This window comes from Misgurnus anguillicaudatus, chromosome 17 (genome assembly GCF_027580225.2).
Source record: "Misgurnus anguillicaudatus chromosome 17, ASM2758022v2, whole genome shotgun sequence".
Lineage (NCBI taxonomy): Eukaryota > Metazoa > Chordata > Actinopteri > Cypriniformes > Cobitidae > Misgurnus > Misgurnus anguillicaudatus.
Genome location: NC_073353.2, coordinates 4289565 through 4317315, shown reverse-complemented (window position 1 = coordinate 4317315; position 27751 = coordinate 4289565). Strand labels below are relative to the sequence as shown.

The following is a 27751-nucleotide window of genomic DNA, read 5'->3' as shown; positions in this document are numbered from 1 at the left end:
AGTGCCAAGGGAAAGACTTAATACGTATTTTAATGTTTATGCACAAATTTCTGTGAGCTGTGCCCCCTTAAAAAAAATGGTGCACGCCCGGACACAAATACATATACAAAGTGCATTCAGAATAATTATGAAACGAACAAATTAGGATGTAATATAATACTTTTCATTGGTGTCACAGCTTTTCAATGTCACCTGGCACTGATTTTTTTGCTCGATTCAGTTTCTCGTGTATAATATTTGGTTTAAAAAATATATTGTAGGCTATTTCCTTCATTTCTTATGTGGTTGCAGTCGCACGTGATCTAAAATCTTTAATCTGTCAAATCAAAGTAAAAAGTACATGCTTGTGAATTTGAGTCGACACAGACTCTGTTAATGTTCATACGGAGCCGTCCGTTTCTTGCCACCTTTCATTTGCATAATTTAATGAATTCAATTCATTGTAATGCAATACGGAGAGCACGGCGAACATGAAATGACAGTTTGAGTTAATGAAATGTGTTAACGGTATCATCATTTACTTGTATGTTAATTAGTCCAATTAATTTCCAGTGCACGCTAATCTGAATATTGTAATAGCGCTATGCGGGTCTGAAGTCAGGTGGAGAGCAGTGAATACTGAAACAGGGTCCATGAATCATCACATCCTCACCTTTACACCAAATGAGTCGAGCCATTACTGCGGGTTACCCAGAATTCCCAGCTGGCCTTCAACACGGCTGGGCCGCCGCTCACGTGGCCTCTCACCTTTGTGCTGAGGGATGAAAGCCTGAGCAGTTCACGCTGATGGTGAGTTTTGTTTGGATGACTTCTTACTGATCTCTGCTTCCTCAGATAGAAGGAGAAAAGGGGTGTAAAGTGATATATTCCTGTGAAAGCAGCGGCCGCGGCGCGTGTGGATCGATGTGAGTGCAGCCCGGCCGCGGTACAGCACTGATAAGTGAAATCTCTCTCGTGTGGTTGAACGCGGTAGTTTCTGCTGGGCCGCTCAGATAACAGCCGCCGTCAGGTTCAGTGTGGGGAAAGCAACTCAAAGGAGATTGTGTGGCTCAAAATCAAAACCTGTCATTCAGGTTTTTATTTTGTTATTGGGATATTTGGTGTTAAAGTTTCAAAACAGGGTTTGTTAACTTTTAAGAACCAGCGAGCGACCCCACACAGATTTAAAGGGATAGTTTACCTAAATATTAAAATTCTGTCATCATTTTCTCACTCTCATGTTGTTACAAACCTGTATAAACTTATTTGTTTTGATGAACACGAAGGAAGATATTTTGAGGAATGTTTGTAACCAAACCGTTCATGAGCCCCATTCACTTCCAAAATAGGAAAAGAATACTATTCCTCAAAATGTCTTCATTCATGTTCATCAGAACAAAGACATTTATACAGGTTTGTAACAACATAAGAGTGAGACAGAATGATGACAGAATTTTCTTTTTTTTTGGTGAACTATCACTTTAAAGGGACCCTTTTAAAAAAGACAGAATCTTAATGTTGCTTAATAACACATTAACTATTTAAGTAGATTTTGACATTTAGTTTTGGTTTAATCATAAGCCAGGGTCAATTTTTTTAAATTGAGATTATACATCTTAATAAATTAGCTTTCCGTAGATGTATGGTTTGTTAGGATAGGCCTATATTTGGCCGAGATCAAAATCTGGAATCTGAGGGTGCAAAAAAAAATCTGAATATTGAGAAAAAACACCATTAAAGTTGTTCAAATGAAGTCCTTAGCAACACTTATAACTAACAATAAATACATTTTTATATATTTACAGAAGAAATGTACAAAATATCTTTATGGGATGTGATCTACTTAATATACTTATACATACAATGTATTGTTGGCTATTGATGTTTGCGTGCTATTTGAAAAATAGACTTTTATATCTTCCAGGTTCACATGAGATAAAAAATAACATGGCTTTTTGAATATGGAAATCTGACTGTGAAACACAAATGTTTACTTAAAGGTATTCCATAATAGGCCTATTTTTCTTCCTCTTAAATGCACATGTAAATTAAAGGTCCCATTTTTCCTGTGTTTTTGAAGCTTTGAAAATGGTAAACATGTCTCCCTTACAAGCTGATGAGTTAAATCAGGTTTGTGAAATAAGGGAACATCTAAAACTTTCTGGTAGGGGGGCCTCGAGGACCAGGATTGGGAAACACTGCTCTAGAGTGCTGTTTTCACTGTCCTAAAAAAACGGCTGATGTCTTCCTTGTTCTATGAAGTCCCTCCTTCAGAAATATGTATCAAGTTCGGATTGTGTAGCTGGTTTAGTTTGTTGTGATTTGACAGCAGCTTAACTTAGCTGGCGACTGGTGTATTCCTGTAGGCTAGTCAAAAGCTCTTATATTGACGTCCTTTTTCCGGGAAGTAGAGGACTGTAGTCCAAACCGGCCGTTCTCTGTAGTTCTTGAAAAGTAAATTCTGTTAGAGAAAATAAAACGCTTGGCAATAAACTTTGAGCTTTATGATTTTGCAGGCATTATTTATGCTCTACACGCAACATTACACACTAACTAGTTTGAAAAATGGGATCACGATAAACGGCTGCTTTAAAATAAATATAATTTGTTCTTTGAAGAGCCATTACTATTTGTTGGGTATTATTGATTCTGGTTTGTGCATTTCATTCTCAGTATTCCTACAAAGTATGTTGTCCCCCCAAAAACTTGTGTCCTTTTTGTTACATACACAATTTATGTGTATTCTCTCGACTATTACAGAAAACACATATATAGACTGATGTCTGGACTCTATCGTCAGCGGTTTCGGAAAATATAAAAATAATGTTCAGTAATACATACACTTTATAGTTTTCTTATATTCATAATATAGTTTTGACTGCAAATGTCACACCCATAATGCTGGAATTGCTCATACAGCCTGACCTCACAGGAATTTGTACATATTTTACGAGATGGCTATTCAAATTAATTTGTATGCAGTGAATCATACAAATATGTACAATTATTATTATAATCAATAATGAAACTCCACCCCTAACCCCAGCATCAGAGGAGCGAAAGCAAATCTTATAGAATTGTATGAATTATGCTACCTACATGAGAATTATCGTGAATATGAGTTTCCTATAGGTAAAAATTGCACATGAATGCCCTCTGATGTCATGTTTACTTCTGGGAAGTTCAGAAAGAATTTTGATTCCTGAGATGCAGGCGTCAAACTTTAAAAATGGCAGAAAACCTCAAACTTTAAAAACCTGCTGTGGCAGGTATGCTTTATTAGTTTTATCCTGCAAGAGCTTTATTGCCTTGTCTTATCATTAAAATAGTACTTATTGGGCCAGATTTACTAAACGGAACAAAAATCGCAGATTGGAGTGGTAATATCTGCATGTTATTTACTAAAAGGTGCAAATTTAATGGCGCAACAGATGATTTCCATAATGACCAACACAATATACTAAGAACAGCGCACAAATTTCAGGCTCACAAATTAGCAGAGCTAATGCTCTTCAGGTGCGAGTGATCTACTAACACGCTTGAGTTCAGCACCATGGACATCTCAGCTGAAAATGCAGGAAGTGAAATCCCGTTTTACGAAGCCATAGTACACTGAAAAGAACTGGAGGACATAAATAAAGGTTTACAAAAAGTTTTAAAACACCTGATTTTGTGACTCTTCTTCAGCAAATAACATGGCTTGGCAAACAATATTTTTGAATAATATGTTCCTCAGGCATTCCAAATAAACTGATAAGTAAAAAAAACCTCTCCCTTGTACCACACGCGCTCTGATCTGTGCAACGCCATTGCTGCCATTTCAAGCGCAAAATGATTTAAGACATGCTTTTTTCTGTGTTAAATAATACCGCAAATACCAGTAATATCACACACGCAAACATTAGTAAATTGCGCTGCGTGAATAATTTTAAATAATCACCTGCTATAAATTTTGCATCGGAAAGGCAAACTTCTAGAAATGCATTTGCATTTAGGTCAGTCACTAAAATAACTCAACTTTTCATCGCTAATTATCCACTGCATGTCTTTAGTAAATCTTGACAGTTGTTTCTTAATGCCAAAATGATGGTTTGCCCTTGTGGTAGCTGATAGTAAATTTAACCCATTGTGTTTAAATAACATTTTCACACAGGAAAAAGTTAACCCGGGGTTTCTTTAAACCCCACGTGCGGTTGAATGCATCCGGTCCAGCTCGATTCAGACGTATCATCCTTCAAAGATCAGAACTCTTGATGTGTAAACTTCAGACAGTTGCGCTACTCTCTCTCATACTTTAGTGTATTAAAATACATTTGGCTAATAGAGCAATGAAAAACAACGTAACGTTTTTATGTGGGACGACTTTGATGCTGAGCCGTTTGTAATTCGCCCTCTGTCTGTGTGTGTGCGCTCGTTTAAGGGGACTCAGTAGTGCACACATGAAGAGATATGCAGTCTGTGCATATTTGGTCTTAAAGAGACCGTAAGCTCAATTGACCTACTTACGTCTGTGGCATTAATGTTAATCAAACAACCAAAGACAAAGAGAAAATCACTTCTGAAGCTTTAAAAAATAATAATTACATTTAATGAATACAATAAATGCACTGTTATTATTCATTTGATTTCTGTACCTGAATGTGCAACTTTGTTCTTTTTTATAAATGTTTGTAATTTCTTGATTTGTTATTAGAATTTACCATTCTTTTTTTTTGCTGATCCGAAAAATGATCCGATCCGTGCCTCAAAAACCGTAATGTGATCCGAACCGTGAGTTTTGTGATCCGTTGCTCCCCTAATCACAACTTCAGGAGTGGGAGTTATCAAATTTCCGATAGCCTGTTAAGGCAGCATTAATGTAAATTAGCCACCATGTAAAATATGAGATTGTGTTAGCTCATATGAGTCTACAGCGACTAAGGGGTTGTGCACACCAAAGCTTTTAAACGCGGCTGAAAACGCCTGGAGGACACCAAATGCCAGTTGTTTTTCAGCTGAGCACCAGCTTACTTCAGCCGAGCGCTTTGGTAGCTGTGATACTTGAGCTGTGAGCCGGTTGGTGTTTGTGATACTTGTCCTGCCCCTCCTTCACTCTGAATGGACGGCCATGTGAGAACTGACATTGACGAGCGGAGCTTTTCACCCAAAGTTGAATCTCTTTCAACTCTTGACGCTCGGCGCCAAACGCGGAAAAAACGCCGGGTGCCGGTTTTCAGCACGGAAAAAAGCTAGCTGCTGGCTTATTTGAAAAACGCAGAGCTTCCATTGGAAACAATTGAAAACATGCGCCGGCCGCGGGCGTAAAAGCTTTGGTGTGCACGCCCCCTAAGGAGGAGTCTGTTCTCTGATGTTATTTTGTGTATTTGGAATAATGCAATGTGTTCGTGTGGTTTATGGTTAAAAAACACATTTTCCACATACCGTACATTTTTGTAGCTCCAGATTTCACTCTCTTTCTGAAACGCACAGATCTGATAAGCTCTGTGCCCCTGATTGGCCAGCTAATCTGTACGTTGTGATTGGCCTGAATAGCTCTGACGTCAGCCAAAAATGTGACGCTCCTTACCATGTTCGAAAGATTCGCTCACAATGCAATACTAACAGGAGTTATCTTACAGGCCAAATCAGGCGGAATTATGATAATGTTGTCTTCTTTACATCACCAATCCCAGGAAGTAAACTGTTGCCTACAACCCGTGTGTTTGTTGTAGTCCAAGAAAAGAGATTTACATTGGAAACGATAACTCCCGTCATTGTTTACTTTGGGGTTTGTACTAATACACATTTACACACCAAAGGAAATGTAAAATCGTGAATCAGACAATAGGTGCTCTTTAAAGCTGTCCAGGAAACATGGATGAAGTTTATGTTGTGAAGTAGTTAGAACTTAGAAGTCATTCTTATGAAGTGTTTGGAAAGCAAATGTTTTGTTTGAACAAATAAACCTTTTTGAAAGTGATTTATTTTATATATAGTTAAAAAAAGAATTGGTAGGAGCTTGCATAATACTCAGAGCAAGTAACAATTCTGTCATTTAGCAAATGATCTTTCATCAATAATCAAATTATGTCATAATTGGCTTAGTATAAAATATATGGGATGAATGTATTATATAGCAAAAAATAATAGATAACAGTACAATCATCATAACACAAAAGTAAAGGGTTTGTTTGATAAGTATATAAAAGGTTTTTAGGATAAACCAAAAGCCAACTGAATTCTCTCATGGTTAGTACAATAAACCCAGTGTAAATGAAAGTGTAAAAACTGCTGTTATAATATTATATTATGGGTTGTTGCCCAGTGTTGGTTTGAGCCCAGAGGAATGGTAGGTAGGTAGTAGAATCCAGTAGGTTTAAAAGTAAATGCAATGGAGAATTTAGTGGTCGCAATTTCGCTTGTGATTTGTGAGGGTGGGTGTAATTTTGAGTATTCTCTTTCATCCGTGGGGCTGTTTGTGGTTCGATGTGCCAAATGGCTCTTTGTGAAGTGTTGGTCCTGGACCGACCCCCTCTCTTAGAATTAGAGTAATTGGAGCCGAGCTCCACTTTTTTATTTCAATTCATGTGCAAAATACATAAATAAGATAACGATGAAGATCTGGTAGGCCAGCAGAAAGCACACACAGCAATAACATAAAGGCATTTTTCAACTGCACGTCTGACACAATTTGATATGCCTGAGAGAAGGGGCTCTCTGAAACAGGACCATAATGAGAACAGTTGGTAGAAATGGTTTATTTGATTATATTTACCTTAGGATATAGCACATTTCAAAAAGCCTAAGGTTTCATCTTGGTCTCCTCCATTTACTCTAACTGCGCCTCTCTCTCTCTTCCTCTTCTGACGCTTTTCAGGTGGTTAAATATAAGGCGGTAATTTCCTAAAATGGCCACTATTCAATGAGACTGAAAGAGCAACAACTTTGCGAGGAGGGTCTTAAGAATCCTTCTGAGAGCTGCATTCATGTGCCATGTGCTCTGTGTTCATTCAGCTACTTTGTGCTATTCAAACGCGTTTTCACCCATGGTGTCTTTCGGCTCTGTTAAATGTGTTGATATTGAGGCCTAAATGTATATTCACACGTGTGCCATGAGAATCTTCGCCTGATGTACAGATCTGAACGTCTTTTTTATCTGAAACCTGTCGTTTATAGCCATATTGCACTGTAGCTGCTCTGCATTCAGTTGAGTTTTCAGTGAATCAAAACCGGAGCCATCGTTTCACTATCTATTGGAATATGTTGGACTTTTATATTTCTGGCCGCAGACTTAATAACACATCACCGTTTAGGATATAGTTGCTGAAACTGCTGAAAGGGAATGAGACATCATTTTACTTTGGCACCAGAGTACCTAAATTAAACATTGCACAGAAACTAGTAGAGCATAGCACGAGCGATGGCAAGATCATGGGTTTGGGAACAAAGACAAAAAAAAAACATATTCCTCAAATGAACTGCTGTGGATAAAAGCGTTCAGATGGATAAATATAAATACTCTCGTGTGAATGTGATATACTTTATATTGTACCCAAAACCGAGTGGCCATGATCAAAGATGGCATTATACTGGCTCCCCTGTTGTAAAAATCAAGTTTTCTTGTTGTTTATATGTCTATGTGGTGTCTTTAAAATGTTCCTGCCATTGACGAGTTATCTCAATGTCAATTAAGAGAAAACATTTGCATAAAAAAGTGTTACCATGGGTTCACACCAGCCGCGTTTGAGGCGCCAAAATCGCGTCTACCGCATCTAGTTTGCCACTTGAACATTTGGGGGTGGTTTCACGGACAGGGATTATCTTAAACGAGGACTAGGCCTTAGTTTAATAAGGACAGCTCTTACATTTATTTTAGTCTAGGACTAGTCTAATCCCTGTCCAGGAAACCGCCCCTTGGGGTTTACTTGCTTCATTCACCCGTGAAAGCTGTGCGTGAAATTCTACTCATCGAGACATTCATGCGGTAATTTGCGTCATGGGAGGGGCTTCTGCAACTCCGCTCGCTTTCTGTAATCACGTCACTACTCGAGCAAGCTCCTGATTGGTTAATGCAGCGTGTTTTTCCACCAAAGTTCAAATTTTTTCAACTCCCACGTTTGCCGCGACAACTCTCAATTCGCACCATTTGCGTGAACAAGGCGGAATCGCGTCTACCGCGCTGCACTAAATGCCTAATTCTCGCCGCGAGCAACGCGTCTTCACATTGACTTAACATTGAAATCACTTGCACTTGACGCCTCTACCGCGGCTGAAGTTAAAACGTTATTTACTAATTTTAAACTCTGTGTATGTTTTGATAATGGTTCTGAATCTGATCTCTAACAAAATTCCTTCACAAAAATCCAATTATTTCAGCTTTGTGCTAAAAAAAATTGTATTTTTAAAGAAAACTTATATTTTAGAGTTTTTAAGCACAGAAAAAATCTAGATAGTATGAAAATTTTTTCCTCTTTTGTTTGTTTGTTTGAAAGCAGAGGGTCTGTTCTTTCATTTGATACATTTGTATGTTTATATATTTTTAGAAGAACATTTTCCTGGAAGGCATTTTGTGAAACTTTTGTGAAAATCAGAAATAATGCTGGCAGCAAACTTTTCAAAAAATGACTGGCGAAGAATGAGTTAAAACGATTTAATGCAAACTATGCAAATTTATCAGTCAGCACCATTGCTGAGTAGTGCGCAGCACTACTTCTGTGATGTTCACACGTGCACTGTGAACGCTCTAACCTGTTAACATCAGCAAAAGAATTACTGCTGCAAAAATACACAATTCACGTATGCATTTTGCGAAACCGGACTTAACAGTAATGTTACTGAAACTGCCGAATGTGGCATCTATTTACATATATATCTATGGTCCGAGGTGTTGCGAGTGGAGCCGGGGACTTATTCGCATATTCATATGTATGGTTTGAGCTGTGTGATTGAGTAGAGGCGGGAACTAATTTGCATATTCATAGATCTACGTATACTAAACTCAAGGGTGTAGAGTTACATTCAAGCTGTTTTAAAGCATGAAGAAATTACTGTCACAGGGAAAACTTTTACATGATATTATTGTAGTGATCAAAGATGAATTTAAGTGATACAATTATCAACTACAGGGGGACTTTAAACTGGGTTAGGTCAGCCAAAAATAAAATTTTTGTCAGTAATTAGTTATTCACCCTTCATGTCATTCCACACCCATAAGACCTTTGTTCATCTTTGGAAACGCAAAATCAAGGTGGTGTCATGCATCGACCAAAGACAGAAATATATTCATTTGTGTTTCAAAGATGAACAAAGCTCTTACAACATAAGGAATTAATGACAAAGAAAATTCTAGTGTTAACTAACAGTTTAAACAACTTCATGTTTAAACAAGAAAAGAATTAAAAGAGGAAACAAAACTACACTGGGGGTCTTAAAATGTGAACTAATGCATTTCTGAAGCGGTGGAAAGTTCTATCAGGAGCCTCTATTGAGGACAAAATAATTAATTATAAGGAAAAATGTAACATTTTGCCCTTGATGTGTCTTTTTATTATTATGTTTGTTTGATTTAAAGAGAGTGCTTTTCTAATCCCTCACTGATTGAGTCAAGTCATTTCCTTTTAAAGCGGTGAGTTTGAGAGTTTGTTTCTCCTCTAAGTGTCTTTAGAAAGTGAAAGTCCTCTGCATTCATCACACACGCGTGTCCTTGATCAACCGCAGAAGCGGCGTATGCCGAAGCAGATCATTTTCTGCAGGCTAGTAGACTCAGCATGGACCAACTCAATAACCTGATATTCCCACTACGGCTGAATACGGCCAATTTTGCAGTAGGTCAGTGATTTTTCCCACTTTTTTCAAAGCAGAGACAATTATGTGACCTCCCCCTATAGAGCCAGCTAAGCTCAAGGGTGTGTGTGTGTGTCTGTGAGAGAGAGAAGTGCATTGAATCTCTATTGGAGACGTGGTGGGGTACCTGTGGAGGTTGAAACAAGGTGTGTATTATGCAAACGATGCTCCTGCGGTCCCAGAATGCTTTGCTCTGGATTGTCTCTGCCTGGGAAGTTTCCTGCCATTATTTGTAATCTGCATTAAACTGAGGTGTTTGGGTGGACACGAGATTGAGAGATGCGGAATTTTAAAAAGAAGGAGGGGGGAAAACAGCCTGGGCTGCAATTGTTTGACGTGTTTTGCTCTGGCCGAGAGGTTTGTTCTGTTCGCAGGGTCTAATTAGGTGCTTTCTTGTTTCAGAGGAAATTACAGGTTTTGTATATCTCTACTCTTCCAGGGAGGAAAATTTGAATAGTTTATTCTTTGTCATCATTGTTTGTTTAAGAGTTGTTTAAGCGATACGTTGCCTGCATCTTGAGTCTTTGTTTTTAAGGGCGCAATTCTGTTTGTGTTGCAAAATATGCAATCTGAAATGCGTCTCGTTTCGTTTGGCAAGCATCATTACGGTTCCTCTATTTAGGGTCAGGGATTTGAACAAGGCTATTACTTGACGATTGGCTAAACAAACTATCACTTGATGTTAAGGTGTTATCGAAAGCTTAGAAAAATCACTTTGGGCCTGTTGGATGAAGAACAAGCAACAGCCTTAACCACCCATAGGAACAGAGCATTGTAGCACAGCTCACCCTTTCTTCAGAAAGTGTAAAATCTGTTTTTATTGACAATGTTTTGGTCGAAATCTGTGTTTTGATTCCAAAGGCAAATAGTGAGGAAGCATCAATATAACAAGCGCTGCTCATATATGTATGCATGTGGTTATTTTCCATATTTCATTTCCATTTAGTCCCTCTGAAAGCTCAATTTTTTACTGCCCTCTCACAGAGAAATTGCGAGCGCCTCTGAAACCATTCACTGAAAGACAGCGAGAATTTCTGCCGGCGAGAAGAACGGCGGAAATGGTCTCCGTTTTGTGGAAATGTACATTAAACGGTGTCAGCTTCTGAATCGGAGGTCAGGACAGGGTCCCCATGGTGACAGTTGCCGGGAGAACTCATTGAGAGAAATGAAAACTAACCCCTTTCCTTCAGAATAGCAGGTGGCCGAGCGTTCTCGAAATCTCCCGTCACGTCTTTGGCGAGGTTGACACGGGTAATGTCCGTGAGGCTGTACCCTCCATACCGAGGATGATGTACATATCATTTCCCTGGCTGACTGATTGAAGACTGTAATCTGGACAGAAGTCTTTCTTACTTTGATTACAGTCGTCCATTCACCACGAGAAAAACACGGCACCGTGGCCTCCTCTGTGCTTCCGCGACACCATCAGCTTCTTTGGAGGTGCCCCGTGGGCCAGAACAATCTCCGACCCATTTGTGTTCAGGGGACACGATGCTCGGGTGATGCAGAGACGGCGTCTGTCTGTGAATGACAAACACATACAGATTCATTTGACTCCCAAGGTCGTTGCGCTTTATCGATGGGATGAGGAAACTTGAAAAACCACCTCTTTCTTTTGAGTCGTGCATCTGAAGAGCACCTGTGATTACTGAATAGGCCTCTTTAAGGGACTGACCCCGATGACGGTCCAGACTGCTGAAAATGCCAGCGAGTAAGTGGATGAAAGAAAGGGTGTTTTACATGAAGAAACACTTTTCTTCTGAAAGCCCGTCTCGCACAAAATTCCCTCGTCTCGTCGGCACGCAACCCCCAAGATCGAATCTATTTTCTCCGAGTTGTTCCGTCTACTCCCTCCCGCTGTTGTGGGCTTATCTCTCGCATTAGGCCGGGCTCTAAATGGGCCAGATTTCAGTGTTGACAGTCGCTCGCTGCTCGGCAGACAGACTATAGCGCATTAGCGCACGTTCCTTAGCACATTAGCGTGTTCCCGTGGGAGAAGTGGGTTCAAGATGATTGCCCTCTCTTACACGCGTTTCTGCTCTTATACCGCGTTAGACCTGCCATCATTACTGCTTTCCATCAGTTCCCACAGCAACTGGATGCCAAACGTTTGCAGGTGTCGCTTTGGTACGAGGTGAACCTGTCAGGTTGGGTTGAGGCGTCACGTCCTGTTTGAACGCAGAGTCGAATGGAAGTCAGGAGTGGAAGCAATGAAGTTTTATGAATCCTTGTTGTTTTTATATTGTTTTCTTCACTGCCAAGATATATTGATGCATATCAACTCAGATACTTTGGTAGTGTACACTCTTGAAATAAAGGTTCTGCTATAGAAGAAACATTTTTGGTTTCCCAAAGAACCAATAGTCTGAAGATCTCTTTTCCACTGTAAAGAACCTTTTGTGCAACAGAAGGATCTGTGGATGAGAGAGGTTCTTTGTGAAACCATACAGCCAGGCAACTAAGCTTTTAGGAATCTTTATTTTTCAGAGTATATGGTAATGGGAGAGAATGAATGCACACAATAGGTCCTTATCCGTAATCAACCAAAATCCATCCGAAGGCCTCATTCTGATGAGAAATCGTCTCGATCGAATCTAAACTGTGCAGTCATTGTTTCATTGGATACACATCAATCACGTTATCGTTCAGATATCCTCCACGTATATTTGATGAAGCGTCCTCCGAAACTCTTTATTCTTGTAAAGTAAGCATCAAATTAGTTTTTGACTCATCTTGTTTTTTCCCCTCCCTCAGTTTATCTCGTCAAGTCTTCTCCTCCTCCCACCCTCGTCTCTCTCCTTGTTTTTCTCCTCCAAATGAACAGCTTGAGAAATAAAGCAGAGGAACTTTACATTGTGCCGGAGAGGGGGGTGAAAATTACGGGCAGTGTCAGATAATTGAGCTTGTCTTAAGAGACGCGCTAATAACAGCCACAGATGCGGAAGCCGTGTCAGTCTGCGAGCGCGCTGACAGACTCTCTCTCTGTCGCTGATGAGCTGCGTAGGGGAAATCGTTCCATGCAAACAGCTTCGTTATTACGATCTGGCAAGCGCCACGCATGTGTGTACCCAATTCAGCTTGAACTGACAGAATCCGATTGACCGGGACACATTCATGCCCTTTATTCTCTTTATACTCGCCAACAATGCAGATAATTACTGCGGCAAGAAAAACTGAAAATAGAATTTCGCAGCGTGCAGTTGGTGGAGGGGGGGACAATGCGGGCGCTGTCACCGGGAGCATTTCTGTGTCTGATGAAATTGGCCCAGTCACTATTTACTCACAGTGGGTGAACGTCTCAATCTTAGACAGCCTCCTACGTTTCCTGCGTACCTCACAAACGTGCGGGTCTCTGCCGAACTGTATGTTGGCAGTTTACGGGAGGTGTCGGGCCTTTGAGGAATTCGTTTGATTTAGTCAGGTGTTTTTTGCTGATTTGAAGACAGTGTGACCTTTGACCTTTTCAAGCTGGCTTTTACATCATCCGAAAGGGTCACACATTTGACGTTAACCCACAGAAATGAAAGCGTTCTTGTGATTTACGTATAACGACTTTGTGTTGCTATAACCATGAAATAAAACTATAGCAAATGTTTCGCCTGTGACTACTTTTTGTTTGTTTGATTTGGAGGACTGAAATGGACTTGTGAAATAGTCGCTATTGAAAATCCTTGACCTTTTTTTCCTGGGAATCAAGAGTGTTTGGTCACATGACAATTACCTATCAGCTGATTGGCTCAAAACTAAAATAAGAACTGTGTCCAGACCAGCTTCCATCGGGATGGATATGAATGCTAACGGATAGCTTTCTTCAGGTATTATTTACCCGAAGATCACTAGCCAGCGGGACAGTTAAGTGCCTTGAGATGCCTGTCGGCGTTTTGCCACCACACAAGCTCGCCGCCGTTATCAGGAACGGAAACGCTCCGTCCAGAGAGATGAGTGACGCTTTGTGCTCACCGTAGACCTCTGTCTCTCTCGCGCGCTCTTTGTTGCTCTAACAAGCCCCGCTCAAGCTCCAGTGAAGCGAGAAATTGTAAACTCTGAGAGTGTAGGTAAAGATAAGGCCGTAGTGTGTGTGTCTCTCCCAGAGAGAGAGAGAGAGAGATCAGATAGCACACACCCACAGCAGGACACTAGCATAGCAGCCTCCTCCTCTAATCCACACACCTTTGTATTCACTTGCAAATCCTCCCGTCCCCATAAATATGTATTAGTACCTCAGACACTTCTCAATAACCACTTCAATAGATCCGATCAGATTTGGGCCTCTCTGTCGTTTTGTAGCATTGTGTCCCGTTGCGTGAGCGTAGAAAGCGTTCGAAGGCTTTCTGTGGTAATACACAGATATGGGATTGGATGGCGTGCTGCAGGTATTCAGGCGCACAGCATGTTTTATGACTGCCGTTTATGTAAAGACAGCAGAGGAGTGAGCAAGAGTGCATTATGTGCTTTCACCTTCAAACAGAGAACGATTGTACAAGGTTTGTGCCTTTACCCGGATGAATTTAAACAAACGTGCAGATAAATATTAAATGCTCAAAGTCTAATAAATGCAAATGGGTTTGAATTCTGATAAATTCAAATGTATGTGTGTGTTCTGTATTATAGCCAGTTCTTATCGATTTTCAAGAAGTCAAATTTTCCACCTCAGGTCAAAATCACCATTGACATTGAGGACCAATATGGACGCCCATCCAATATTACGTTTAGCAGTCAACAACTAATATCTTTTAAGTGGTTCATTCTGAATCCTCCAATTCTAAAGGTTTGATTCCAATTAATTTCTGGTAGTATCATTCAGTTTGGTGTCTAATGTAATAAATTAAATGTTAAAATCCATGTAAAGTGATGATAAATGTGCTCTGAGTTTGTCACATTTAAAATAAGTTCTTGGAAAAAAAGGCAGGATCCACTGCTCTCAAATGTTGGGGCTTGTCTGCCATAGTGCCATATATGTATAAAGGCTAGATATCTCGCACGCGCTGCTGGCCAATTGAGTGAAACGTCCGCATTTGGCGGTCATCTTTACCACGGGGACATTGAGTTTTAATGGTGCAGGTACTTTTAAATGACCATAACTTGCTTAATTTTCTACGGATTTTCAAACCGTTTGGTTTGTTATAAACGTCAAAGATGTACCTATGACACTGCATACTTAAACTAAAAAAAAAAAAAACAATTTATGAAACATGTTAACGCATCCAGAATTATAGCCATGTTAATAACGTTTGTAAGAAACCAAACTGTCATTTAAAAGTACCGGCACCATTAAAACACAATGCTACGAGTGAGCGAGCGCCCTGTGGTAAGATGGCCACCAGGTGATGACTCCGCCTTAACACATCTAGCCTTTATATATAACTGTTTAGCAGTGTTTGACAAACTCCACAATTCAGTACTACATCAAAGTCTTTGTAATGTGTTTCAGCAATGCATTTCATAAAGAAAGGCCATTGAATTATTCGAAAATAATGCACACCCAAGGTGGTATTGCAGCATAATGCGAAGGAAAGTTACACTGCAGGTGTGCATTATTTTCATATAGTTCAGAGGACCGGAGTCAATTATTCATCTTATAGCACGGTTTCCACAAACACTGCTCTAGTGGTTATTTTAAGACATTTGACAGATCAGGTGTGCATATGAATGTGTTTAGAAACAATTCTTTGAAATTATTTTAAAATAAAACATTTTCTGTCTTCATGAAGACCAGCAGATCACCTCAGCGTTTATAGTAAAGACATATTCGATCTTGTGTTTGATTAACTGGAGCAGCGCAAGATCGGTTTCTCACTCAAGGAGTTTTCTTTCATGTGTCAAATGCTATCTTAGAGTAATGTACATGAATGTGCTCTGTGTCTAAGGGTGGTTGTCTTGAAGTCAGATTGGCGGAGGCCAGAAGAGCACACGCTGGTTGCTTTCCCCGTTAATTCTTCCCTGTGTGTATAAGAGAATGCGATGCTCAGTTGGTGTGTGTGTGGTTGTGTGTGTGTGTGTGTGTGTGTGTTTATATGGAGAAATAAGTGCTGCTCTGAGATAAAGCTGTGGAGCAGCATCGCCTGTCAAGGATGATCACAATACCCAGGAGAACACAGAACAGACAGACACACTGTCATCATACAATTACGCCACCTATTACAACGCCACAACTGCACCTCACACACACACACACACACACACACACACACACACACACACACACACACACTTGCTATTCAGATCACTGTTGGTTTAACACTTAAATGTGGCTTGTGCTGCTGCTGTGATCTAGGTCTATGTCTTTATCTCCCTCTGGCGTTTTCTGAATACATACATACCTGCACAATCTACATATGCATTACATGTGTCATTTTGCCATCATCTCTCTGAAGGTGTCAATCTTCGCCTTTTTTTCGTTGTTTTTGCCTTTTATCTTCCTGTTTGAAGATGCATTCACGACACTGAAATGTTTGGAATGATGTACTACCTGATAGTTTTTTTGAAATACAATGTCAAATAATGTGCACTGTATGCTGTTATTATTTTCTGTATACATAAAACACTTTGGTCACCTACAATTCACCAAGAAGAAAACCATACAGAGCAGCCTGTGTGAAATATACTGTCCCAGAATGAAATGTGGTCAACTTTAAAGGGGACATTTCACAAGACTTTTTCAAGATGTATAAAAAAATCTTTGGTGTCCCCAGAGTACATATGTGAAGTTTTAGCTCAAAATATCATATAGATAATTTATTATACCATGTTAAATCATAAATCTGGCATCACAAGGGGAGCCAAATTTCAATTAGCTATTTTTTCATATGCTTGCAGGGAATGGTTTACCAAAACTAAGTTACTGGGTTGATACTGATAAAAGCACTGGGGACCCAAATATAGCACTTAAACATGAAAATACTCAGATTTACATGATATGTCTCCTTTAAATTCACAGGATCTTCAACAAAAATAACAGAAAAAACACAAAGTATTATTCACTCATGGTTGTGTAACAAAAATGCAGTTCTTTCAAGCAGCACACATCTCTACAAATGAACACCTAAAGTTTGTTTAACAGCTCTCATACAATATATAAGTGCAAATGTTACAACACCCCATAGGTGGGATTCATTGTAACAGACAGAGGGTTTTTAATGTAATTTTATTAAAACACAAACAATTCAATATTATTTTATCTAATAGAGGTGGATGTTGTTTGTACATCTGTCTATAATAGAAATCCACACATCCATCCATCAATTGCCCCTTAGCTAGCTAACCATCCTTCTTTAATGAATTAAAACATGTATCTATTTTAAAGGGTCGCACAAAAAGACAAAAACGCATAATTGTAAATGATTTTCTCTGATTTTGTATTTACAGTTATCATTTTGATTAAGACATTTACATTATTTGCATTTTTTTACTGTATACTTTTCAATCCTCACTGAAAGTTATTAGGAGTTGTTGACATGTTTCAAAAGGTCCGTAAGATCATGTAAATTTGGTGACTTCACACCTAACACTCATTGTCTAGAATCTGTACAAAAAGTACATAAAAACATTTAGCAAATTCACAGGAGATGTAGCACAAATGACTCAGTCTGGTGTAACTATGTACCGGTAAAAGGTCTGTGTCAGAAGAATTAACCCGGTGTTAGTTTGTGCCCCGCTCACTTCTATTGTATCTCACAATACACTAGACTGTCCAAAGTTATGAATTTGCTAACATAACTTTGTAAAATAATAGTCTCCTCCTTGAAATTTTGACACTAAATTAAATCTGAATTTGTATTTACAATATGATGTGACGACAGTGCACCATCCCAGCAGGCAATAGCCATCATTTCACCATTTAAGATTACTATAGACTAGGGATGCACCGATAGGATTTTTTGGGCCGATTCCGATTTAAACAGACAACTTCTGCCCGATGCCGATACCGATATCAAACACTTGTATACAATACTATACAGTTGGTCTATTAGCTAGTTTATTTCTGCATCAAATTATTTTTACTGAACATGGATTGGATCTAATTAACATTCAACTGACCAACATAATAAGAGAGGCACAAATTAAAACAAATATAATAAGACAGCATGACAACATTCAAAGGTGGTTTTTGCTATTCAGCATTTATTTTAACAACATTAACAAATTTTTTACATATAATGGATTTCTTTATGCAGTTAATTAATAAACAATCGGTATCGGCCTGTCTCGTGCTATTGCCGATATGCCGATGGTTTCAAATTCATCAAAAATCGGCCGATAAATATCGGTGGCCGATACATCGGTGCATCACTACTATAGACCCAATATAGTCTGACTATGAGTAACCCACTTTTAGCCAAAATAAACTTGAACTTGGTTACATGTTGTTTGCCAAAATAATCTGTGAGATCTCTGATACATGTAAGCAAAGTCGACAAGTTGTTTGCTTTTGTTTATTTCATTTATTTTTCTGGTAAATGTTCACTGAAAGCCCAAATATTGCCTTATTTTAGCCTAGACGTCTGGACTGAGCTGTGTTTGGACTGCTATTAGACATTAGCTGCTGGGATACAAGTGTTGCAGATTTTTCCACTCACTAAATGCTCATTCATTAACTAAAATGTTTATACAGTGTTAGTATGCAGCATACGGTACTCTATAGTATTTCACCAGCCACCATCTGACTGATTTTAAATAAACAATGTTCATTGTTTCTTCTCTTAGTGAACCCAGAAATGTCTTCATCATCTTCTGGTGTATTTCAGTTGATTTGTAGTTAGCATGTATAATGAATGTGTTCATGATCAGCCTGAGAGCCGGACAATCAGTACACACTTTAAGAGTCGAGTCATTACCGTATGTCGTGGTGTGATGTATTCAATCTTAATATTTATTTATAATATATATTTATTTACATTGGTAAACAGTCATTAGTGAGTCATAACTAAAGCATATGAGTAACTGAACTGGCCGTGATACAGTGTATAACAAACAATCTTTAAGATTTGAGCTGTTCGTTCTCCTCTGGCTTTAGTGTTTTTTTTTTCTCACACTGTGTGTTTTGGCACAACCTCTTCACATCCTCACTCACCTGTGTAAAGTTGCTCAGCAGATGCAGCGATGTCTTGCGTCAGTAACTGCAGATGAGCTGGTGTGAGGACTTGGCCAGCAGATTGGATTTAACAAGCCAGATGGTTTGTAATTGTCTGATCAATTCAGTGTTTGTGAGATTTTATGCCTTTCGTTATTATTTGTTTTGCCACTTATAATTTATCATGCAAATTCCAGCGTCCCTCACTGGGGAAGCGTCCATATGTCCACAAACACACACAGACAGGTTTCACCAATGCATCGGCCCGCATTTAAATGTGTATGTGTCGAATAAGGTGTTGGCCATGCCAGGACGGTTTTAGTGTCCTCCCTGGAGAGATTAAAAACACAAGTATCCATATGCTACACATCCTATACGATTAGTGCTGGAAATAATATTTGCAATTGCACATTTCATAAATCTTAACATTTTAATCAAAAAGTGTCTGTTAAAATCGGGAAATGAAACAAATTATAAAAGTATGATCCACTTTTAAAAATGAATAACAAATAAAAACGTCCTGTGGCCGAGGAAGTCGACATCAATTTCATTGCATGAGGGTAGTTTGTTTTGTTTAAACTGATTTAAATAGACAAATATATTAAAATGTTTCAGACATAATATTCTTTGTGTTACCTAATATATCATGTATTTTTTTATAACATATAAACAAAGAATATTAAGTTATATACAATTTTGGGCTATTAAAATGAAGTTGGGTTGGCTTTAAAGTAAATACTGTTTTTCAATATTTTACTATGTTCTCACCTCAATGCGTGCACTTTTAATCTTTGAACAGCGCGTCGTGAATGTGTTAGCATTTAGCTTAGCTCCATTCATTCCTATGACTCCAAACAGGGATGAATTTAGAAGCCACCAAACACTTCCATGTTTTTCCTATTTAAAGACGTTACATGAGTAGTTACACGAGTAAGTGTGGTGGCACAAGAAAAAACTTTTGTTTGGAGCCATAGGAATGAATGGGGCTAGGCTAATGCTAACACATTCACGAAGCACTGTACAAAAATTAAGGGCCCTATTTTAACGATCTAAGCACATTGTTTAAATGGGCGTGACTGATTCCACTTTTGCTAATTTAACGACGGGAAAAATGGTTTATGCGCCAAGCGCACGGCCTTAATGGGTGGTTCCTATTCTTGTAATGAGTAATGGGTGTGTTTTGGGCGTAATGTGCAATAAACCAATGAGAGTCTCAGCTCTCATCCCCTTGTTGCGTCTGGTGCCATGCGTAATCCCTATTTAGAAAGCGCAATTTGTAAACTGAAAAACTAAGCGGAGGAAGAAGACCAACAGTTTAAGAATAATGTTAAAAAATTGTGTTGTTTTCATTTTTATTGAACTTATTTTTATTAAAATCTCTAAAATCCATTTTCTTTAAGTCATGGAAGTACAATTAGCAGGCTTTTAATTGCTGGAAATGTATTGATATCCTACATAATAATTGTAATCTCATAAAATAATTTTAACATATGCAAGAAAAGGTTTGTACTCTAAAAATACTTTATAAGAGATAAAGAATTTACAAACGTGTGCATAGAGCCTTTTCAGCACTCGGACAGTGCCATGGATTTTTTTTTAAAGCATTACTTAAAAATGTTTCTCATCATATCCACAGGTACAGAGTCATCATATACAATAAATCTGTAAGGTAGCATTTAAAAACATTTAAAAACAGATGCATTTGTTTAAGGCAAAGCATTTATTTACTTACCAGGCTGCAGGTGAAGCAGTTTTTTTTCCAACAGACACAATAATATTTTTTTACATTTTAATCCTTTAATTTTTCATATTTAAAAGCGTTGTTGTGCTGCTGCGCATTCATGTATGTGATAAGCCAACACGTGTTATCGTCCTGTTTATAGGCGCATATTACTAACGTGCTCATAACAAAAACAATATTGCGCCATAGACTTTAGACCAGGTTTTAGTTGGTCAATGGCGTAGTCTATTTTAGTTGCCTCAAAATAGCAACGTGCCAACAATGCGCCTGAACACACCTCGTTTTCACACCAGAACATCCATGGGCACAAAATTGGGCACAAATGCATTTGCTATTTAAACAACGTGGCGCTAAACTTGATAATGATCATTGCGCCAAGTTGAAACTAGCAAAAGACACTTGCGTCGCGCATTGCGCCGGGTGTATGATAAGGCCCTAAAAGTGCACGCATTAAAAAAGGTATTTATTAATTCATTTAAGTTTAGGTAAGAACATAGTTTTTAGTTCTTGTGTGTCTTTTTCCTCTTATTCTTCTCTTCCACGTTTTCACCTTTATGTTTTACTAAGTCACCATTTTCTTTCCCAACAATCTTTTTTATCTCTGTATTACCTCAGGTAATAATATCCTCCGCAGTACTCCGGCTCTTCTGTGAATTGTATTTCTTGGACATCCAGGAACCGTTGACAAGGTAATATGAAGTCCGTACACAGGTATTCATTTCCGTCCAAGCTATCATATGATTGCTTTGCATTTTATGTTAAAATAGTTCTCGGCTGTCTCTGAGCAGACTGAAATGCAATTTAGCCAGTGTAACCTGTGTGACATTTGATGGTTCTTTGAATTGAAAGTGTGCTGGATCTTTATTAGTTACTTTAAGTGCACTTCAGTAAAGACAATACACCCTACACATGAATCAAGTAAGCCAGGTCTATAGCACATATAACATCTGTGTCAAGAAGGACTTTGTGCTGGAGATTTGAATTGTGTGGCCATTGATTTGCATTCATTAGAAAAATATAGGGGCAGCAAATTATATACATGCAATACTTTTAAATTGTATCATGTATAAAAGCAGCCTGATCTCACGAAAATTCGTACATATGTAGAGTTGGCTAATTCGTGTGAAGTGAATTGTACAAAAACAATGATTAGCATTAAAAAAAAACTATAATGAAACCCCACCCCTATCCCCAACCTAACAAAAATGTACAAATGTCTATCAATTTTGTGTACATTTTTTGGGGTACATTTTTCTTATGGCTCACTATCCTTTGTTTTTTGTTTGGTTTGCATTGTGCATTAGTGAGAACAAATACCCCGTGTTAAAACTTCGCCGATGTCGTCTTGTCTATCTGTACTATAAGTTGTGTGCAGTCTTTAGAGTAACTCAAAGACCTTTGACCCACTCACCACGACAGACACTCTTCATCTATAATACATGCATTTTAACTTTGATTTCTGTAAGTCTCTATAAATGTCCTTTAACTGCTCAGCTTTTCCACATTATAGTCCACCTCTTTTCCACCAATCAGCCGCGAGTAAGCGTCTCTCATAGTTGGCATCCTGCAGTCGCGTAGCTTGTTTCTCGTGGCATGTGAAGTGGGCTAAAGAGTTTCTCCTGGAGCTAAAGGGTTAACCCTTCACTTAGCGCTCAGCTCCTGGCTTTGTCACTCTGTTCTTTATGTGGATAATTAAGTCACTTTAAAGCGATCTTTTGTTTCTTTTCTTAGGTGTGTAATGAGTAAGATCGCTTGTACGTGCATCCAATCAGAAACAGCTAATCTGACCATATTGTTTGACAAGTGTGTTCCTTACTGCTCTCTGCCACAGGAGATGTAATCTGAAACAATTATGCCAATTCCTCAGAACAGTGTGGTGCGGGTAAGTAGCTTGTTTTCCACCTTCGTCAGGTTACATTCAATGGCCTCTCGAATGATATCGTTCAGAACGGCAGCCGGAGAAGTTGGAGGGTAGTTAGCCGAAGTTTATGTGCTGAGAAGCAACTTCTTGGCTGCCTGTGTTTCACGCCGCAGCTGAAAGGCTTTACTGCATATAGTTTAGTTTCTTTGTTTACAGGAGCCTCCAGTTCTGGTTTTGATTCAGTACCCAGTTTTTTTACATTAGGCATCGTGCATATTATCATACGACTGTATAAACAAAACCACAAAAATAGAGATGCGCCAATACTGATATTCTTAGATGTTGTACCAGTAGACTTATAGGGCAAAGACGAGATCAGATGCGTTCTCGCGCGGAGCGATGTGAATGATGGGAATTGGCGGTGCGATTGCCGCGAAAACACGCGCTATTCGCCTCAAACGCACCTTTGTGCAAGTTGAAAATATTCTACTCAAGCGAAAAAATTAGCATGACACAAAGTTAAATCGCGTGAGTAATGTAGAGCGAGCAACGCGATGCTACGCGTTTGGTGTGTACATAGCATTAGAATGGCATGTACTGATACCGTTGTGCTTTTTACAACTTGTTTGAACGTATTATGCTGTGTAATCCCAAAAGTGCAAAGCATACAAACTACAATTCTGTTGTCATTAGCTGCGTTTCCATTAAAGGACAAGTTGGGTATTTTACACTTAAAGCCCTGTTTTCAGATTGTTTATGGTGAAAAAGAACGGTTTTGACATATGAAATTTTGACATATGCGGCTGCCCCGAGAATTTTCGGGTGTTTGTTGTTTCACCTCACACCTCTACAATGGGTTTATAGGTGCACTGGAACAATTCTTTCTAAAATGCTTTAAACTTTCGTTTACAAAGATTTGAAACTCACTGAGTGGTCAGGGGTGTTCACTGATATGCTCACACAAAAATCGCTGCAAAAGATGCTTTCCAACAGGTGTTTTAGCATTCGTTGTTAACTTGTGGACCTATTTTTCCAAACGCCTCACACCCGTATATTCTCCCGTTGAGAGCTTGAATAATAGACACCTCAGCCCAGTTGGTGGCGATAATCCGCCATTGCCAATTGCAAGAATAGAAACAACGTTCCCGGCGCAGAGTAATACCGTACCTCGCAGCACATCTAAGTCAATGGAGTTGGCAAAAACTACGATAAAACAGCTGTTGTAATGCGTAATTTGCAGCGATTTTTGTGGGAGCATATCAGTGAACACCCCTGACCACTCGGTGAGTTTCACGTCTTTTTAAATGAAAGTTTAATGCATTTTAGGAATGATTGTTCCTGTGCACCTATAAACCCATTGTAGAGGTGGGAGATGAAACAAACACCCGAAAATTTCATTTCATCATAAACAATCTGCAAACAGGGCTTTAAGTGTAAAATACCCAACTTGTCCTTTAAATATTTGCACAAAACTTTAGCGTTATTTTGTAAATGTCAACAAAAACTATTGCGAAATAATGGAATTTACAGTAACAGATGTTTTGCGACTAATACATAATTTTGTTGTCTTGCGATACATCATTTTGAAATCCATGGTGACAGGTGTGTTCAACTTCATACGATGCCGAGCAGACCAGCATGCAGATGACATCAAAATCCCGCTTGAGCGACTCGAAAGCATACACAGCAACCGACTCCCGAATCTCTTTTGCATATTTTGATGTCATGCGCTTGTCAGTTTTTGTGACGTCACTTGAAGTTCAATGCACCTCTTTAGTCCTGTCTTCCAGTGCCATATTGAAATATTTATTATGTGGCTTTTACGAATGTCAGGTGATCTGTAAATGCAAAAAGCGGTTACATTTGCAGTTTTGTGATATTACTTTTCGAATTCACCCAAGCGTAAACATTTTTGTAATATATGGGAGTTTATGCGAAACTGTCGTGTTTCCATTGGGTGCCTTTTGAATTTGCACAATTTAAATGTTAAAGGCCAAAGAATGTTCCATTTTTTGTTTCACGTCCGCAAGGGTCTGCGTACAGTGCGCGTGACACAATTTTCGTCATCAGAAGAGTGTGCGTGTACTATACGTGCACGGCCGGACATCAAAAGAATGTACGCGTAGGCTTTGCATTCGCCTACAGAAAAATGTAGTATGTAGCCCACCAGCATTTTGTCACAATGCGGATGCGTCGAATGTCTGTGTACACCTATGATTCAAATAAACTATATGTTTGACCACATACATACGTTCGCATGTTCACTTACACGTAAAAAACACATTTAACTCCGAGCTTAATGGAAACTTAGTTTATTTTGGCCCATTACAAAATAACAGTGTTTGTAACGATATAATCTGTCCTGGTCAGCCTTTATCTGCTTATACAGATTACCGTATTTTTCGGTCTATAAGCAGGGTCCTTGAAATCCTTAAAAGTTTGTGAAACCGGGGGGAAAAATTCAAGGCCCTGGGAAGTTTTTGAAAATATTCATACATAGATACAGGTAATTGAAAGTGCTTTAATCTATTTTATGCAAGAAGTTTTCTGGAAAAAAATCTTTATAATTCCAGTGTAGGATAATATCATAAAATTCTAGACTTTTTAAGCACACATGCTGAACTGTTCCGGTGCGGCTTATAGTCCAGAAAGTACGGTATAGGCAGATATATCAGAGCATCCCTAATAAAGTAAACATTCAAATGCATGAATATTACTGTAAATTGCAGCGGTCCAATAATATTAATTGGCACAGTTGTCATTTTTAATAATAACCACAATACTCATCATAACAGCGTCCATGGAATACAAAATGATTTATTTTTGATGATAAAAGTCTGTAAATACGTAAGGAGAAAGCAAGGAATGTTTCTTCTTTGTCTTATATATGTGTATATAACCACAGATTCATGATCTAGTCAGTGCAAGTTTCAAAGAAAGAGGCCTGAGGTGTGTGAGAAAGTGAAAAAGAGAGATCTTACCATATCATAAGCCATATAAAACCCCTCCCACTTAAGTTCTCTCAGCCCACTCTGTTGATATAGACCGACTCTTTCCTTAAATGAGTCAAAAGTGACAGATGACATCCGACAAGATGGGAAATATCTCACACAGGTAATAGTGGACTCAAGGTTGTAGAGGACTGCTGCCTACCAGGGCCAAATGTAGCTCCCTGTTGAGCCCTTAAATTTTATCGCTCCCGGTATTTGTCCTCAATGACAAATTAACAGCCTTCGCCCTACGCTGGATTTCCTTTTAGGAGACCGAGCTTAAATTCTTTCTAACTACTTTGAATTTACTACTATTCTGCTTTTCACGGGACAGAATGAATACCGGGACTAAAGTAGAGGAGATAAAAATTTATGGTATCTTGCAATTTAATGGTTGAAAAGATGCAATTGGAGAGATCATAAATTGTGAAGGAGTTTATGCTTCATTGCTCCTGATTCAGTGCTTGCTGTTAGAACTTGATTTGCGAGTGTCTGCAGAGTGTGATTAATGACCCGATGAGCCCGAGCGACGCTAACCGCGTTACTGCTAATGCTGCTCATTAGAATAAATAAAATAAATTGACTGCAGCTCTATGAAAACTCTCTAATGGTTAAAAATCAAAGACTGTCACCCGCCGCCCGGATTTACCTTCCGAGCGCCCGTTCTCACCTCCGTCGCGTCTCTCCTGACGAGGCCGATGGGGGACCGACCGGGGGGCCCGACTGCACGGAAATACGACCGACGGGGAGGGGAGAGGATTGTTTAGTCGACTGGTAATCGCATGTCAGGGGCTTTTTTGCACTGAAAACAATTTGAGGAGAGGGATAACGGTTTGTGTGGTTATTATGCATAAAATTGTGTTTCAAGCTGAATCTGTGTGGCTCTTCATGTTGTTTTTTCAGGGCCTGGAGCTGTAGCCCTCACCGCATTCGTTCATTTGCACAAGGAATGGACTCTCAGACGGATCTGTTCGGAAAGGATTGTTCAGGATGATAGAGTCATCGAGCAGAGACGACGCTTGTACAGGTGACACTGGGTGCTCATGCAAGACATCGAAATTAGAAGTGGAAATAGACTGCAGAGGCAAAGTGATTTTGGTTGTAAGGGTTGATGGAGGTTAAAGGTCATAAAGGTGGATAAATATGTGTGTGTGTGTGGTCAGATTTTAAACACACACACACACACACACCATGACATCTTGTTGATAGTAAGCATACGCACATGCATAGTTTTATTATATTTAGGCTATATTTAAACATTCATAAAAACTATAAAAAACACTATTCATCCTTGCTATCTATCATACTTTACCTTTAAATAAAGTATAAAATCTTTCAAGATATCTTTAGTTTTTTGAATTTCTATGTGGGTCCATATCCCATCTTTGCTTAAAATACTTTTACCCTTGAAAAAGTCATAATATTTTAGATAAAATGCACATTTAGTCATGTCCCCATGATTTGACTCAGTCCTGTTACCCAACACCCCACGAGAGAATCTAGGAATATTCCACAATCACATTTTTAAGAGGAACTGACATCATCTGGATCTTCTGAAGGCCATGGCTAGATCAAAAGATCACTTTTCTCATTTTCTTTTCTGTATATTTTATGATATTGATGCTATGACTGTGAATGTCAATCTTAACGTTTAGCCCTCTTACCTGTATTATGTCTTTCATGTTATTGGTTTATTTTAAAATAGCAAGTAAATAACAAGAATTTGCTCAGTGTCTTCACGTTATCAGCACATATTTAATACAGCTATATTTTATGTATTTGCTAAATCTATGCAAAAAACTCAGTCCTGTTACTTTTAGTCCTGTTACCAAAATACATCCATCCCCCATTAAGAAACCATGTTACAAATAAACTAGTTACTAGAGAGGGAGACGCGCACATCCAAACACTAGCAGGTGCTGGAATCCAAAAATACAACTGAGTAAGTCAAAAAAAGGAGTCCGCACATTGAACTCACCAAAAAATATACTATTTTATTTAATCACCGAAGTAACGTTACTTCTGTGATTAAATAAAAGAATATGAAGAGTTTCGTTGCAAAACGAGATAAATCCATTTTTTTACATTTTTGTCAAAACATGTTTATTATTATGTTATCATGTTATTATTTTGTTTTATGGTGCTACTTAGCTGTATTTTTTAAGTTATGAAGGTTTAAATCAAAACAAACCAACTGCAGTTCAATTGAAGTTAATTGGAATGCACAACCAAAAAACGAGATTTCTGAACAATTCAAAAAACGGTGGTTATCTCGTTTTGAAACGAAA

The 27751-nt window shown here is 38.7% G+C and overlaps 1 long non-coding RNA gene across 1 annotated transcript; it reads left to right on the top strand.

The window, feature by feature from the left end:
* The first annotated feature begins 661 nt into the window (after positions 1–661).
* Positions 662–26677, top strand: LOC129451564 (uncharacterized). Its single transcript, XR_008646809.2, has 4 exons — positions 662–789; positions 21228–21301; positions 22444–22494; positions 26367–26677. It is a non-coding gene; the product is annotated as an uncharacterized lncRNA (long non-coding RNA).
* Positions 26678–27751: the final 1074 nt, after the last annotated feature.